This window comes from Colius striatus, chromosome 4 (genome assembly GCF_028858725.1).
Source record: "Colius striatus isolate bColStr4 chromosome 4, bColStr4.1.hap1, whole genome shotgun sequence".
NCBI classification, from domain to species: Eukaryota; Metazoa; Chordata; class Aves; order Coliiformes; family Coliidae; genus Colius; species Colius striatus.
The window spans coordinates 89,844,050-89,860,950 of NC_084762.1; positions in this window are offsets into that span (position 1 = coordinate 89,844,050).

Genomic DNA, 16,901 nt, shown 5'->3' on the forward strand with positions numbered 1-16,901 from the left:
CAAACAGAAGTCTTTTGCCTCTGATTGTAATTGCTGAATGCTCTTTTTGTAGTTATCTCAATCCATGAGCCTTTAGTTTTATTTTCTCTCCGCTGTCCAGTTGAGTGGGATGAGTGATAGAGTGACCTGATGGGCTCCTGAAATCCAATCCAGGTTAACTCACCACAGAGACAAGCAGAAAAAAAGTGTTTCCAGCAATGATCAGATGGATCAGAAGTTTAGAAGGCAGTAGTTTTCATCTGATTTTATTTGGTTTCACTTGGATTCATGCAGTTTTCATTTTCTTTCCTTACATTTCTACACAGAAGTTACAATGAGAAATGTAGACCTAGACACAATCTGCCAAGGAATTTGCATTTATGTAAGACACAAAACCAGCTCAGGTTATTTAGATGGGTAAAGAGCTAGTCTCCTTTGCATGGTAGACCAAAGAGAAAGCTTATTTGCATGTTTGTCAGATATGGAGTCTGATTTAAGCAAGTTGTGGGAGTTTGCATCCTGAAGGTTTAATCTGCTTTCCAAGAAGCCTTGAAATCTCAATATTAGTTAATGTATGTTGAAATTATGAGTTTTTTAGCACTGCTGCTGTGTTGCATCAGAGTAAATAAAACCTCATTAGTTTTATAATACAAGTAAATCCTACTCATATCAGTGCAGCTGATCAAAGAGCTTGATACCTATAGAGTAATAAGGAAAAGTAGAGGAAGCTATCCATTTCTAATATTGTTTACTGGGGATCTTGGGGACAAAGTGGATGCTAAACTCCTTAGAGAAACATGTACTGTGACTTGCCCTGGGTCTGACAGAGTTTGGGTAACACCCAGGTAAATGTTGTTGAATTTGGAAGGAATTATGCTTTGAAAGACATTTTAAGTCAGTGTGGCAGCCAGCTGCTCTATGTTTCCAGACTATTCCAGTCCATTGGGAATTGATATGTACATCATACACAAATATTACCAGGGCCAATATAAGCCACATTAGTAAGAAGATGCCAAATATAAGCCACATTAGGGAAAAAAACCCACCAAAATGAGACTTTTCAATAGATTAACTAGAGATCCTGCGTATTAAAATCTCGGGAATGGCTTTTCTTGCATTTTAACTTTGAATTTTGACATTTTCCTTAATTCTATGATTTTTATATTAAAACATTATTTTAATTCTAAACATAAATTTTTAGTTTCATATATCTCATTTTTAAAAAAGACATGATAGTGCCTCTAGGTTACTCTAGCAAGTAATATATCCTCTATTACTCCTGCCTGACAATGTTATTAGCCTATCATGCATGAACACAGTCTGCTTCTAAATCATAGCAAAGTTCTACACAGTCTTTCAGATCTTTAATTAACATCAATGAGCAACAGATGACACTTAATAAAGGTTTGCCCCCTTGTTGTAGCCCTGGTATTATTCAGTTCTGCAATCTATGGGAAGGCATAATAGACTGAATGCTGAAAGTCTTGAGCTACCCTCTCAGATGGATTGCATGGAAACATCACCTTGAGCGCCATTTTCCCTTCTTGTGGGATAAAGTTAGTCACAATGATGTTAAACTCCTTTATAAAGTGATTTGGACAAGATTCACCTCAACATTATGTGTTTAGAATGTATTTGTCCATATCAAACTTCCCAGTGCAGTCAGCAGCATTCCAATCACTGCAGCGGGAAGTTTAGAATGCCATTCACCTGAAGAAGATGTTTTTCATAGAATCATAGAATGGCAGGGGTTGGAAGGGACCTTTAGAGATCATCTACTCCAACCTCCCTGCAGAAGCAGGTTCACCTAGATCAGGTCACATAGGAACATGTCCAGGTGGGTCTTGAAGACCTCCAAGGAAGGAGACTCCACAACCCCTCTGGGCAGCCTGTGCCACTGCTCTGTCACCCTCACCATAAAAGGAGTCCTCTGTAAAGTCTTTTAGATCTGACAACATACTTACTGCTCAAACTGTAAGTGAAATCTAATGTTACCTTCTCAGACGAAGATGAAGACATCTACATAGTATACTCCCACATTTGCTTTAAAATCACTGTTTAAGTAATTAGTTATAATGGAGTGAGTGAAACTTAGGAGTTATTTGGAGTACAGAGTATCCTTTGGTATGTCTGGACCGTCCCTAGCACATCTGTGATATGAGTAGAGTTGTCAGACTGCTCTAATATTTAGTGCTCTGTTTTATATTAAAAAAAATGCCATAGCAACTTTTTATACAGTTTATTCTAATCACAGCTTGAAATGAATGCATTTTTGAATAACTGGATCCAAATCATAGAAAAAAAAATATTGGAAGGGATTTTGGGAGCTCATCTGATCTAATATACTTTGCAGCCTAGTGCCAGCTCCAAAATTACATTAGGTTTCCCTGGATCTACTCCAGTCAAGTTTTTAATATCTCCATGGAGAGACATGCCACAAGCAGCATTTCTCAGGATAACTTATTCCAATATTTGACTATGTTCATTCTGACTTTCTTTTTCCCCTTATATCCACTCAGAATTTCTCTTGGTGCTCTCTGCCATCACTGCTTCATCTTCCCTGAGCACCTCTGAGAAAAACTCTGATTCCATTTTCTCTACATCTTATCATTGTATACTTGCTCTTTCCATGTTATTTGCATTCAGTCACATTGTTAGGATAGACATCTTCTTAATTAATGTTCATATTTACAGGATGGCAAAATAATATGGTGATAAACTGGAAAAAACCACAACATTTTCCACTGACAAATACATCTGGATAACTATCAGTGAGTTTCAGGCTTCTACTGAAAATATTTCTTCCATTAATACCTTTTAAAGACTATCTGTGTCAGCTTCTACAGGAGGAGCTGCTGATGGTAATCATCATCTGTGCATTTTCAGCATGGGTACTTTGGAAATTATTGGGCACTCTGTAATATTTTGGTTCATTATGATATTTATGAGAATTAGTGAACTACAAAAGAAGAAAGAACTGATAAAAAGGGTCAAAGTATCTTTTCCTGTGATCTGCAGAGCTACACTCAGATGAATCAAACAAAGGAACTGAAGCAATGTAATTATTTTGTTATGAATCCTTAGCTGTTGCAAAGGAATGAAATAATCTAAATTACTGATTCAAACCTCCCTGAAAGCATTTTCATTATGAAATGGGAGACAGGTGAAATAATATGGCAAAGAGCACACTTTCTTTACTGTATGTGGATGTGTTATGGCAATGAAATTTTTCCAACACAGTCCCAATCCTTCCATAATCTTTTTCTTGTTGAGACACTTATACTACTAAATAAAACAAGCTAGAACCTTCTTCTATGACTGATGTTTCCCAGGAAAAAAAAGGGTGTCTGTAACTGGTCTGCCTACTGGAAATGGCTCTTGGCATATCCTATTTTCCACATCATTCCAGGCATTGTTGCTTGACCCAAAGCAAATATAGCCTAAAAAGCATCCTAACAGTTAAATACTATAAATAATCATGGCCTACTTCTTGAACTTGAGACCTAATCCTGTTTATTTATTATTGTATACATGTCTTCGAGTATTCAGAGAGCTGCCCTTGTCTTCTTACTAGTCTGGAGACATTATTTTAATTTCCAAAGCTTTCAGTACCTTTCATTCTGATAGACAATCATAGTGCAATGAATCATTGGCTTTCAGCAGCTTTCTTTGTCATCACATAAATTGCAAAGCTGTGGTTTAATACACATTCCCCCATTTCGCTGATGCAGCAGACAGCATGATTTAGAACACGTCAGACCCTCCTCACAGCATTACCTGTCAGATGGGTCTTACTGCCAAGCCACATAAGTAACTTTAAACCTAAAAACTTTCTTACTGGAAAAAATACAGTATTTTTCTTGTTAGATAAAGTACCATGTTTTTCCTCATTTGGGTGATGTTAGACTGATATATTTACTATCCCACTTCCATATGTATTCAGAAGCCTTCAAACCAACCTGTTTCAACGTTGATAAAACATCAGGAGAGGATGATAAGCAGGTCCTTAGTTACATTGAATCATAGCATCACAGAACACTTGAAATGTGCATTCAAATACTGAAGCTTAAACTGTGCACTGCCAGTAATTCTGGGCACTTGTATGAACACATAAAAAATGTGCAGCCATTGCATATATGTTATGGGTAGGAGCAAGAGGCACATCTCTGTTTTTGGATTTATTATGTAGATCTTTGCTTTTTTGAAAAAAAAGATGTCAACTTCTACTTGATTTCTACTCCACTGTTTGAAAGAGCTATTTGCCTCTGAGCTTTGCAAGTTTCATAGGAGTATTTCTAGAATGAATTAAATGTGTTAGGAGTTTTACACTTGGAAAAAGCTAAAAGGAAGGTAATTGCTCTGAGAATTTGGGGTTTTGGCTTGGGTTTATTTTTGGATTACAAAGCAATCTCCAGAGATATTTAGTGTCAATGCTGACCTGTATGTGACTGTAGTTTATTTAAAATACCACTCTAAAATGTAACCTTTTCTGTATAGTCATAGCACTACTTTAAATTCCAAGTGCTTGCAAGTAGCTTGATTATCTGTTCCAATATTTTTTCTAGAAATCCAAGCTAGTCTGACCAGACTTTAATTCTCTGGATCAATTGTTTTAGCTTTTTTAAGAGACTCTCTGCCTGAACTAGGTAACTAAGCTCAAATTCACTGACACTGAGGCATGACCATATCTGTGCCAGCTGCAGATCTGAGGGATGTAAAGTGCAGCTGCAGATGGCAAAGGTGTATCTGCAAGAAAAGAAAACAAATCTGGAAGGCCTTGGATTATGGGCATAGTTGAGTGACCTCCTACCTCTGTCAATAATCTTGACTGTTCATGGAGCTGCACTGGGTCTTGGTGTCAACATATTCTTGCAAATGAAATTTTCGTGAAGAAACCAGCCCAGGATCGTCTTCCTCTGACTTAATTTATTTAAATAAAGGTAATGTGTCTTTAAAAGTTTAAATCAATGCCCAGACTCCAGTACCATGCATAGGATTAAAGGTCCTGCTCTGAGGATGGGCTCACTCAGCTACAGAAGAATAGCCAGTCATCTAATCAGGATTTGTAGCCTTCATGCCTAAATAGACTACGGGCAAAAGAGTAAGAAGGAAAGAAGAAATGTTCAAATCCTTCACCAAGGACAAGACTAGCCTTTTAATCCACAACAGCTCAGAAGAGATCTTTATTGACTGTGTGATCTTTATTTGCCAATGCCAGAGCCAGTTGTCTAGGTCTCTAATGGGGATTCTGTGAGATCCTGTTCATATGGAAAGACCTCTTCTGTGTAGGAAGCCTCAAACTGCATTTTCCTTCATGTAACGTGGATGCTTTGTCTTTGTTGATGTTACTAATATAGTAATCATCTTGTCACAGCCTTGAGGACATAGGCAGAGGTCTACCATCACACAATGGTTACCCTCAAAGAGAAATGATCAGGATACAAGCAAACTTCAGGGATGTCACACAGTCGATCTTTTACAGATCTAAGAGTATTTATTTCATAACTATAAAACTTCTGAATGTGAGAAAATGAACCATACACAATAAATATATTCTTCTATGCTAAATTTCTATTTCCTTGTTATTCATTTTCTAAACGTAAAAAAATGGGATGTAGATGATCTCTTATATGTGAGCTAGTCCCCAAACAAAGGCAGAGTTTAAAGCACCCCAGTGTCCAAAGGCAAAGGAATGCCTTCAGATTGCAAAGCAGGATTTAAATCTCTCACATGTATATTTATTATGGTCTGAATAGAAAACTGGGATCAGCAGCAGTCCCAAAGCTCTACTATTATTGTTAAGATTTTGTTGAGCAAAGTGTTTAATTCAGCCTTGTTGTCAGAGAAACTCCTAATTAAGTTTACAAGACCAAAGGCGGTAGAAAGATTTACTGTGACAGTTTGCACAGGTGATCAAAGCTAATTAAACAACTCACCCAAAATCTGGATAAACAGAGCTGAACATAGATCTCTGTCGCTGTGTACAAGGCCATCCATCCTTCCCCAGGTCTCCATGGCTTAGACCTTTTGCTGCACTGTGACATATGCAGCAGTGTTACTGATTTGGAGAAGAGACAACAGGAGAGCATGGCCAGCAAGGCCAAACCGAAAATGTCACAAAGGAATGTAATGCACCAGCTGGGATGGAGGCAAAGAGGAAACTGAGGAAGTATTAAGGCTTCTTAGTGTCCCCACACTTGTATGAATGTAGCATCAATTTCACATGACGATGGAGTCAGCATCTCCATGGAGCCCATGCTCCAGTTCTCTGTGACATGAGTCTGAGGCAAGGAGCCCAAATTCGTTCTAATTCAGCAGCCAAAGTAAGGTTCAGGAACATAAAAATCCCTGCTTTTCTCTGCACAATTCCTCATCTTTCAAACTGGGATAATGTTGACCTTCCTCACACAGGGGTTAAGGGAAATCCATTAATGTTTGTGCAGTGAAATTAAAGTTAGAAGGTTAAGTGGTTGTTATTCGTGCCAATAATTCATCACACTGGGCATAAATTGGAGTTGACAATGACCTTTTCTTTCCCAAAGTCCTCTTCTGTGACAGACTCTGGTATCTCTTCTTCTGGATAAATCCAGAGTACATATATTCATAGTAACAGAGATGTTGTGGTGTTGCAGTGGTAAAACTAATTAGAAGATTTCTCTCTCTTTTTTTATTAATAACTCTTATTATTAATCATATATTCATCAAATTTTATGCAAATCCTTTCAGGCAAATAAATATGTTTTATTGCTGTCATAAAGCTGATGATAAATTAATTGTCCCTCATTTCCATAAATGTATCCAGCGGTAGAATGTCTTTCCTAGGTAATGCAATTGCCAATTAATTATTTTCTTGTCTTTCTGAAAATTAATGTAAGAGGGAGAGACAGAGAAATTTATGTCTACACAGGAATGTAGAGGAAAACTTCCCTTGCAAGGGTATAGACCTTTACAGAGGGCTTCACTAATGATTTCTGCATCAGCTACAAATTTTCAGGATCATAAGAGTAATTATAACTCTTGGCTCCAACTCTTGTCATAAATGAAGCTTTATTTTTATGTACACTTTTGTAGAGAAAAATATGACTAGTCTTAAAGTCAGCAAACTCCTGAGTTAGTGAGAACTTGGTATATATGTAGATATTCATACACAGCTTTGCGAAATACTGTCCTTGGGGTTTTTTTGAGGGGCCAGGGCAGGGGAAGATCACTGAAACTTCTGAAAATAGGCTATGATGTATGACTGTGTTCTTTACACGCTGGAGAAATGTTGTGTTCATTTACACCCAGAGCCAGTCACTCTTTCAACAGCTTTCTGTCTTAAAAACGATTCAAGAACTGTGTCCTGAGTTGCCTAGTTGCAAAACCTTGGTGAAGACAAAAGATTTGTAGTACTACTTCAGTGTAGATCTCCACAGATGAGGTTTGTTGCAATTAGATAAATCAAAGTGAAATTAAGAGTATTTTGTCACTTATCAACTCAAATTTAATTATCTTGATTAGTAAGTACCTCTTTTTTGCACTGAAGACAAACTCAAATGCTGCAGTGTAAGATGGTGATGCTTGAAGCATAGAAATTTGCCTTTTTAAATTAAACAATAGAAGGTAATGGTGAAAAGACAAGATCCTAGACTATTTTGCCTATGGTTATAATCTCTAGAACACCTCTATTTACATACTTCTGTCAACAATTTATACTATGAGTAATTGGCCAATGTTGCCTTTCATTTATTGTCTCTATTGTTTTTCAACATGCTACTCCTGAAAGCTATGACAGAAGAATCAGAAAGGCCTGTGCCACGTGTTTGAAGGTACCTATTTCAAAAGTCCTGCTGCCTGACTCACTTTGAGTATGAATGAGTTGAAAGCACCACAAGAAAATTGTGTCCTTTTGCCTTAATTTCATATTTACATTTCCTCAACTTCAGGAATTTCTAGACTCTCCCAGCTAGTTTTAAAACAAGATCAGTCTATAAGAAACTGGAAATTTCCTTATCCTGGGCATCAATTGGACCAGTATCTCTCCATTGAAGAGACTTATTCACAGACATCAAACCCTCTCACATCTGACGCTAGTTATTGTCAGCATTTTCCTTCCCCTTTTAGAAGGAAAGAAGCAATTGCCTGTAGCTGAAAAAGTTAGTCAGCAGGCTGAGTTCTTCTGGCCCCTATAAAAAACATGCAGAGACAGACAAAAGTTCCAAACAACAATAAAGACAGGATGTAGCACGTTGACAGAGCCAGGATTGGGAGCAAAGCAGTGCCATTTCCCCTCTCTTGCTTTTAGCAAAATCAATCCTAGGCAACTGAGATGAAACTGAAGTGCTGTCTTCTACCATCTCTCTCCCTGCAGCCAGTTTTACATGAATATGCACTTTGACATGGATTTATTCAAGGAAGGACACAAACCACTAAAAATTACAGCAAATCAGAGGTCGCAGGTGGGAAAAAAAGGTCCCAGTTGTGTATGTGCTCCACAGGGCTCTGACATGAAAGGATATACTCTGTCCCTGGCAGCTTTATGAGGGTTGTAGGCTGTCTCAATATTAATAGAGTCATAGAATCATAGAATCATAGAATGGTAGGGGTTGGAAGTGACCTTTAGAGATCATCCAATCCAACCCCCCTGCAGAAGCAGGTCAACCTAGACCAGGTCGCAAAGCTGAGGTCTACCTATATCAGGTCACACAGGAACATGTCCAGGCAGGTCTTGAAAACTTCCAAGGAAGGAGACTCCACACCCTCTCTGGGCAGCCTGTTCCAGGGCTCCCTCACCTGAACAGTGAAGCAGTTTTTTCTTATGTTTAAATGGAACTATTTGTGTTCCAGCTTCATCCTATTACCCCTTGTCCTGTTGCTAGATATAATACAGATGCCCCAACCTCCTGATATCCACCATTTAGATATTTGTAAATATTGAGATCCCCTCTCAGTCTACTCTTCTCTGGACTAAATAGCCCCAGGCTGTCAGCTCTGGAAATGAACCTGCACTGGAGGAAGGATGCTCATACACATAAGAGTAGGTGCCACTGTGGTATCATTCCTGTTTCTGCATGTGAATGTTCACTGACACTATGAAAAATTGTTTTGAGACCTACACTGAGACACAGAATCTTCTCACTGATACTTATAAAAATCTTTCCTAGGCAGCACAATCCATCTGAAGTCTCTGTATACTCCCTCTTGCATTAAAGGAGGCAAATGAAATGTTAATTGAATTGCAAGTGTGCCTACTCTGAGGACCAGGGTTGAGGGTGGTTAACAGTATCATCAGTCACATTCTACTAGTACAGCTTCTACCTATAGAGAACATCTGTAATCACCAGAAAGCTGGGTCTCTTTTCTTCTTGCCTGTATTTGAAACCTGAGACTGTATCTCTACTATTAAATTCAATAGTAGCAGGGAACGTTTGTGGCTACTGGAAGTCATTGTCTCTACTGCTATATTGCTAAAATGGACCCCAGCAAGGCTGCCATAGGGGTCAGAGAAACAACTCAGGAGATGACTCAAGTTATCTCTAATTGACATTTTGGAAGTCACTTCCCTGATTTGAATGTGAACAGCATCTAATAATATGAATGTGTGTTTTTCCATGCTCCGGTGCCAAAGAACAATCCAGACATATTTAATTCTTACAATAGACATAGCTTAAATTTCCCAGGGATGAAATGATAATAACAAAAGAGATCAAGAATCCATTTTACATATTATGACAATAGAGTATGTTGTGCATGATCTTAAAATATAATACACACTTCAGTGCTGGTGATTATATATTTCAGTGTAGAAATCTCACTTTAGTAATTAACGCTGCTCCACTTTCTACTGGGAAATATAATTCATGGATGGAATGGAGATACCTTAATGAGTCAGTTGCGGTGTTCAAATGCTTGAAAAACCTCCTCCTTTTGTGGCAGTGACAGAAAACAGAATGGTATAAATGATAAAAACAAGTAATCCTACCACAATCTGATAAAGCCCAGTTTAGCAGAGGGTCAGAGGTAACTGATACTCAACCCATTCCTTTTAAAACAAAAATATGTTTTAAATCCCTTTGCAGATATCAGTTCACTGAAGCTCATTGCACTTGCCCAGAGATTAATTTCCTGATAGAAAAAATGTAATCAGCAGCAAAAAAAAACCCAAAACCCAAAATATAAACTTTCAAAGAACCTTTAATTTCTTGACCAGTAGGCTACAAGATTCTAGGTACGGTTAGCATTCTACTAAGAATGGAAGATTATTAAGCTAATCTTTCTCTTTATCATTGTCTGTCCATCATGCACAAGCAGTCATTCTTTGCTTCACTCATTATTTCTGTTCAACTTTTTAAATGTTAAGGAGTCACAGCAAAAGTGTATCACCAGCAAAACATATGAGCAATCAGGACAGTCTGGACAGTTACCAAGACAGTCTGAGATCCTACAGTGTGCAAGCTGTCTCTTTGTAACTACTGGCAAAGGTCTCTCTTGTGAAAGATGAGATTGCTTAGCTGTGTCTGCAAGGTGAAATGGGACAGTTTCTTGAATGTGACACAGATGAGTTGAATCCATGGGGGATGAAAGTATACTCAATTCATGGATAAGAGAAAGGCTGTGGATTTGATCTTCCTGGACATTAGTAAGGCCTTTGACACAGTCTCCCACAGCACTCTCCTGGAGAAACTGGCTGCCGATGGCTTGGATGGACCTACTCTGAGACGAGTGGAAAACTGACTGGATGTCTAGGCTTAGAGAGTGGTGGTGAATGGAGTTAAATCCTGTTGGTGGCTGGTCACCAGTGGTGTTCCCCGAGGCTTGGTGTTGGGTCCTCTTTTGTTTAACATCTTTATCAGTTATCTGGATGAGGGAACTGAGTGCACCCTCAATAAATTTGCAGATGACACAAAGCTGGGCAAATGTGTAGATATGCTTGAGGGCAAGAAGGTTCTTCAGAGGGACCTGGACAGGTTAGATATTCACAAGGTTCAACAAGGTAAAGTTTCGAGTTCTGCACTTGGGCTACAACAATCTCAGACAATGCTATAGGCTTGGGGATGTGTGTCTGGAAAGCTGTCCAGCATAAAAGGACATTGTATTAAAAAATATTATAAAGGACTGCCCAGAGAGGTGGTGGAGTCACTACCCCTAGAGATATTTAAAAGACATATAGATGAGGTGCCGAGGGATATGGTTTAGTTTAGTGATGGACTTGACAGTGTTAGATTATTGGTTGGACTCAATGATTTTAAAGATCTTTTCCAACCATGATGATTCTATGATTCTGTACAAGAGGAGAAATTAAAAGCTGGTGGAGTCAGCTCATTCTGATTAATCCTTTCTTTCAAAACTAATATAACTTATTTTCCTTGGCTTCTTTGGCTGCAACTTGGCTTCCACTGAGTTATATACATATATTGCAGTAGAGAATCACAGAATTGCTGAAGAAAAGTGAGAAAAGTTGAGAAACTTAATGAAAGAAGTGGTCTGGCAAGTAACCTGCTGGTTCCACATCATACTCAAATCACTGAAGATGTTGGCATCTGAATGTTTCCTTTGGGCTCAGTCTCCACTTCTGGTCAAGGTGTGTTTTTCCTGACAGTCACAGCCAAGAATGCAGATAACATGGGATGAGGGCTCCAGTTGTAGTCATAATCGTTGACCTGCAAACCCCAGAAGAGAGCATTAACATTACTTCTGTCCACCTTAGCTACAATTCAGCTCTAAAAATCACTTGAACTGAAGCTGTGAGTTTCAGTATTATTTGTAAATGTACATAAAGTGTTGTTTGAGAGTTTTAAAATTTGAATATTAGGGGTTTATAAGTTATTTTTAAAAATTCTCTAAACTCAAATAATCTAGATTAAATAAAATAAGAGTCCAAGCTGAGTATACCTGTCAGTTGGAAGGGATCTTTTGTTAGAAAACTAATTTATAGAAATACAGGACACAAAGCTCACCAAGAGGATCAACTTTCATTTTAACTTAAATGTCATTGTTACAAAAAAGCAAAGACAAGTCTGATAGACAGCATTTGCCATATTGATTCTGTGGGCATTTAGGTATTTAAGAAACCAGCTACTGCTAGTATGCAGAGATGGAGAAAATGTGGGGTTTAATGCAAATATATCCAACAGAGTTATTTTTTAACAGTTGCTTTTTCAGCTTGAGCATAAGTCAGGAGTTTAGGGGTTTACTAAATATTCACATATCATCACTTTGTGTTCCACCTGCTAAACAAACTTGCAGGAGCTTTGTGGCTTAAGAAGATCTCTGTCACTTTAAACATCTGTTAAAGAAATGTCAGTTGATTCCTCACTCATCAAATTACACTTTTCCCCCCTCCTTAACACCACTCCTGATTTGCTGTGACAATTCTGTGATTCTATGAAGAACCTGATCTTCTACTAAGTCAAAGGCAAACCCTTCAACTGCTTCAGTGGAGCTGACCTTCACTTGTCAGCTGGAGGTGGTAGTCTTTCCCATCTGCAAGCCCAGGAAGAAATGAGAATACAAATATGACTGCATTTCTCTGTGTCATGGAAGTCACATCTCAATGTGAGTTCAGCAACTGGCTTTTATCTGGCATTAAGAAAGAAGGAGATGTTAATGTTGCTGCAGATCCAGCCCCTGAAGCATTGCTTATTATTCAAACATCCTTCTATGTGGAAATTTTGAAATCTAGATTTTTTGCCATTTTTCTTAAGAAACAATCTTCCTTGTCTTCTGAAACACAACTGAAAAATTGTTTATGTTTTTCATTCCAAATTAGAAAATTGTAAGGAAAAGTTGAATTTTTGAAAAATACTGCACTATATGCACTTTATTTCCAATCTCCATCAAATTCTCCTTTCAAATAACTACATTTTATTGTACAATCATGCCTCAAGGGAAAAACATCTGTTTAATCTCACTGTGAGCTAAACTTGCACCCTAGAAGAACCAGTAGCATTTCTTATGGGGATGAGGTTTCCTTTGGTCCAGAAGGAGGAGGTTAAGGTGTATTAGCACTGGTAATAAAGGCACTTTCTTCCAAGAGTAAGTACTAATGAGGCAGCTGCTCCATCTTGATTAGAATTACAGTCATTACCTCACTCATTTGCCCTTGCAGAAGTGTTATTTTTAATTGGAAGCGGCAGTTGTGAATCACCTCATCCAGTTCATTATGAAAGTCCATTGTCAGGAACTAGCAGGCAGTATAATATATTCACAGGGCATTGTGTGCACTCCCCTGCATGCCAGCTCAGTGCTTTCCCTCTGTGGAGCAGATAGCTATTGAACATCCTAGCTGCTCAGATGAGATGATAGGTACGTAAGTGATGAGCACAAGGACCCTTATGTGGCACGTAGGGGCTGACCCCTTCGCAGGAAAACTGATTATCTCTCTTGAAATACTCTTGAGGATTGTACCCGTCTCTGGCTGCTGATTCTGTATTGAAGAAGAAAGAGGAAACTAATGGGAGGAATTAGAGGAGAGGTGATGAATAGCTACTGAAATGAGACTCTGTCTGCACTCCTCCTTTACAGATACAGAAATCCATTGTGTTTGTACTCTCACAAAGGGGATTTTTGTCCTGGATGAGATTCCTTCAGTCCCATGCATGAGGTTTTGCAGTGAAGACACACAGTGGTTTCTGTTGTGTGAGGAATCCATCTGTGGCTCTGCTTGTGGTGTAATGTCTCAGGCTAAGCCAGGTGAAATCAATGCAGACAGTGTCCTAAAGATAGGAAACTTATTTTTACAACTCAGTCTTGAAATAAATGCCTTGAACCCTGAGGAAATCCTTTGGTAACAGTCAGTGCTCCAGCATCTGAGAGTTCGGTTTTGCAGTCATGAATTCACAAGATGTATTTACTAGGTCTGCTTCATATTGCCAAGCACTGTCAGCCTTCATGGGACATCAATTAAACACATAAAGGTGTGTTTCACTCTACTGATTTCAAATTTGATAGTCTTCCATCTCTAAAAAGGAAAAATGTCAACTTCAAAGACTTCCCCAGAAAAGACCAGGCTGGTCAGCACTGGTTGATGCAGTCACACTGAATCCCACTAAATTTGTTTTCCTTTTATCTCCAGCAAGCTACTTTCTTAAACCAGCATATCTCAAACATCCCTTAACTCCTGCTCTGAGAGATCTAATTCAGGTCTTAATATAATCAAATACTCAGATATTTATACAGAAAGTAGTTTTATGTCTTAATCTCTTGGGTTTTCTTGTAATCAATAAATTTTCTAACACAGTATTTTGCCTTGCCTTTAAAAGTTGCTTGCCCTGTTCCAATTTCACTTTCACACTTTCTTTTTCTTTTTTTCATGCCCTTTGGAAGGATGCCATCCTTACTCCTTCCTTCAGGGTATGATCCAGAACCCACTAATTCATTGGAAAGTTCAGCAAAGATTGAATTAAGACCTTTAAATCTTCATGAAAATTCATCTATCTAGATTCTAGCAAAGAAATCAAGATGGTGTCTTGCATTTTTTTTCCCTGAGACTCTTATAAAACCAACAGATAGATACAATGGTGATACAAGAGCATTTTACTAACCATGAAAATATCTTCTATTTTTTTTCTGCAGAACTACAGCAACATATTCAGAGGATAAATAGCTTCTTTATTTTAATATCCTACAAATAGTTTATTACACTGGTTCCTTACTCCTCAATTAAAAAGAAATATAACCTTTGAAAAACTGGTAACCTGAGAACTGCTTTCTCTAAAGTTAGAACCTGGGATGAATCTCCTTTTTTTGGAGATCTTGTTCTTTTTTCTCTGAGTACGAAGATATTAGATCTTCTTTTCACAGACTTTTGATTAAACTGAGGCTGATGTCTGAGATTATAGAATTTCTAAATATAGCTGTTCACACACAAATAGGTACTTAAGAGGCAGGTTTCTAAGTTCATGTTATAGCTGATGGAGGTCTTGCTGGGACAGAGACATCTCATTCCATGATAGATGTCTTACCTGGCTTCCACCTACCAATTCAAGCAGATCCCATGTGCTGTCAGCCCCATGGAGATATCTCAGAGATCTTGATCCTTCATCTGTGGAGTCATCATCCATGGAGATGTTTGAAAGATGTGTAGATGAGGTGCTGAGGGACATGGTTTAGTGATGAGCTTGGCAGTGTGAGGTTAGTGGTTGGACTTGATCTTAAAAGTCTTTTCCTGTTGTAATCGTTCTACGGTTCTATGCTCATATTTGCCAATCCTGAAGTATGCAATTAGACCTATATTTAGAAACAAACAAACAAAAAATAGCTACAAAAAGGCTGGTTATAAAAACAATCATATATTTCTGCAAGTATATTATTTAGAGTTTATTACCAGGTTGCCAAAATGTCATGAAACTGGTTTTACTGAGGATGAGAATTATATGCCACCATATTTGAAATGATTATACTGATTGTAATAAGAATCCAAATACAGATAATTAAAATATATATTGTTTTTCTTTTATGGAGTGATAAAAATTCATTACTTATTATACTGCTTTGCCAGGAAAGCAAATAAGAACTTTGATGTCTTTTCTACCACAAAGATGTAAACTTATACCACCTAGTTTCCTCAAAAGGATAAAATAGTTTCCCTTAAATGGTACATTTGAGATTTGTAATTGGAATATAAACAAAAATATCACTAAATATCAATGAAAACTGCATGTCTAGGGAAACAAACTCACAAAAGAACCACTCTTTTTTTACCTCCCCAAGGGGATTACCCATAAAATATACATTGGACTTTTATTATTATTACAAATATATCCTAAGTGTGTGCATATATATATATATATATATATATAAGTTTTATTCTAATTATAAATAAAATTTCTGAAAATTTAAAATGTTTTATGCAGAGGTAAAAGAACAGTTTTCAAAAATGTTTTTCCTAGTGCATAAATCCATGAGAAGTAACTCTGGAATCCTTTACATCCTGTACTAGGGAAGGTCGCACCATCGGAGTGTGCTGGAGTCCCACAACTTGGTAACAAGAGCTATTGATAATTAAAACTGAATGAATTGGTCATCTTCACACAACTTATACTGGGATTGTTGGGCAAAGCCTAGTTCTTATCAATCTGTGGAAGAAGGATATTTCTAAAATGTATTTTCATTTCCTTTAATTTGTTTTTCTTTAAACTGATGCAAAAGTCATTGGAAAATGAAACACCCTGTGAATCAGGACTTGAGCTTCTTCCAGTTACAGCCTAGACTCAGTTCATTTTAGGAGAGGAAGAGTTTAGTTTCTCTCATAGGAATTTGACTCACAACGTGAAGATACCAATTGATAGTCATTGACTAGGAAGGTAATTTAGAGAAATAATTTTTACCTGACATCTAATCTTAGTGATTGATGCTACCTCCCTGTAGAATCCACTTATTCTATGGATTTAAAAATATTGTCTAAGTTTCCAAACTCATCCACCCACCAGCAAGTACAGATTATCTAAAGGTTAGTAAACAAGTATGACTTTCAGCATTTCCTCAGTGAGCAATTCCTCAGTGAATTTTTTCCAGGACTGAAATTTATGATCTTTACAGCAGCTGTAGAAATTAGTATACTTTTTGTGAAAGAAAAACCTATTTCAAAATGTCATTAAAGTCATGCATAGCTGGTCACATTTTTTTTTACTTTGTCCTGGTGAATTAGGGTTTTACCTGTTTCCTAAATAAAGAAGACACTTTGCAATAAAGATAGGTATTGTTTTTCAGTAAGAATTTTATGTGAAAAGGGTAAAACATTTATTAACAGAAGGAACACCTCTTCAGTACAAGCCCATATGTAGTAGATACATTTCAATCAAAATGTAATTTCTAATGTTAAAGTCTTTTTTATACTCTAAAATCTTGATTGGTTAGGTGATTCTTCCTTATGTCTTTTCACAGTGTACTTCAGAGTTGGGTTTACTGGGCTAAGCAAGCTTCTTCCTCTGCTTTAGCATCAC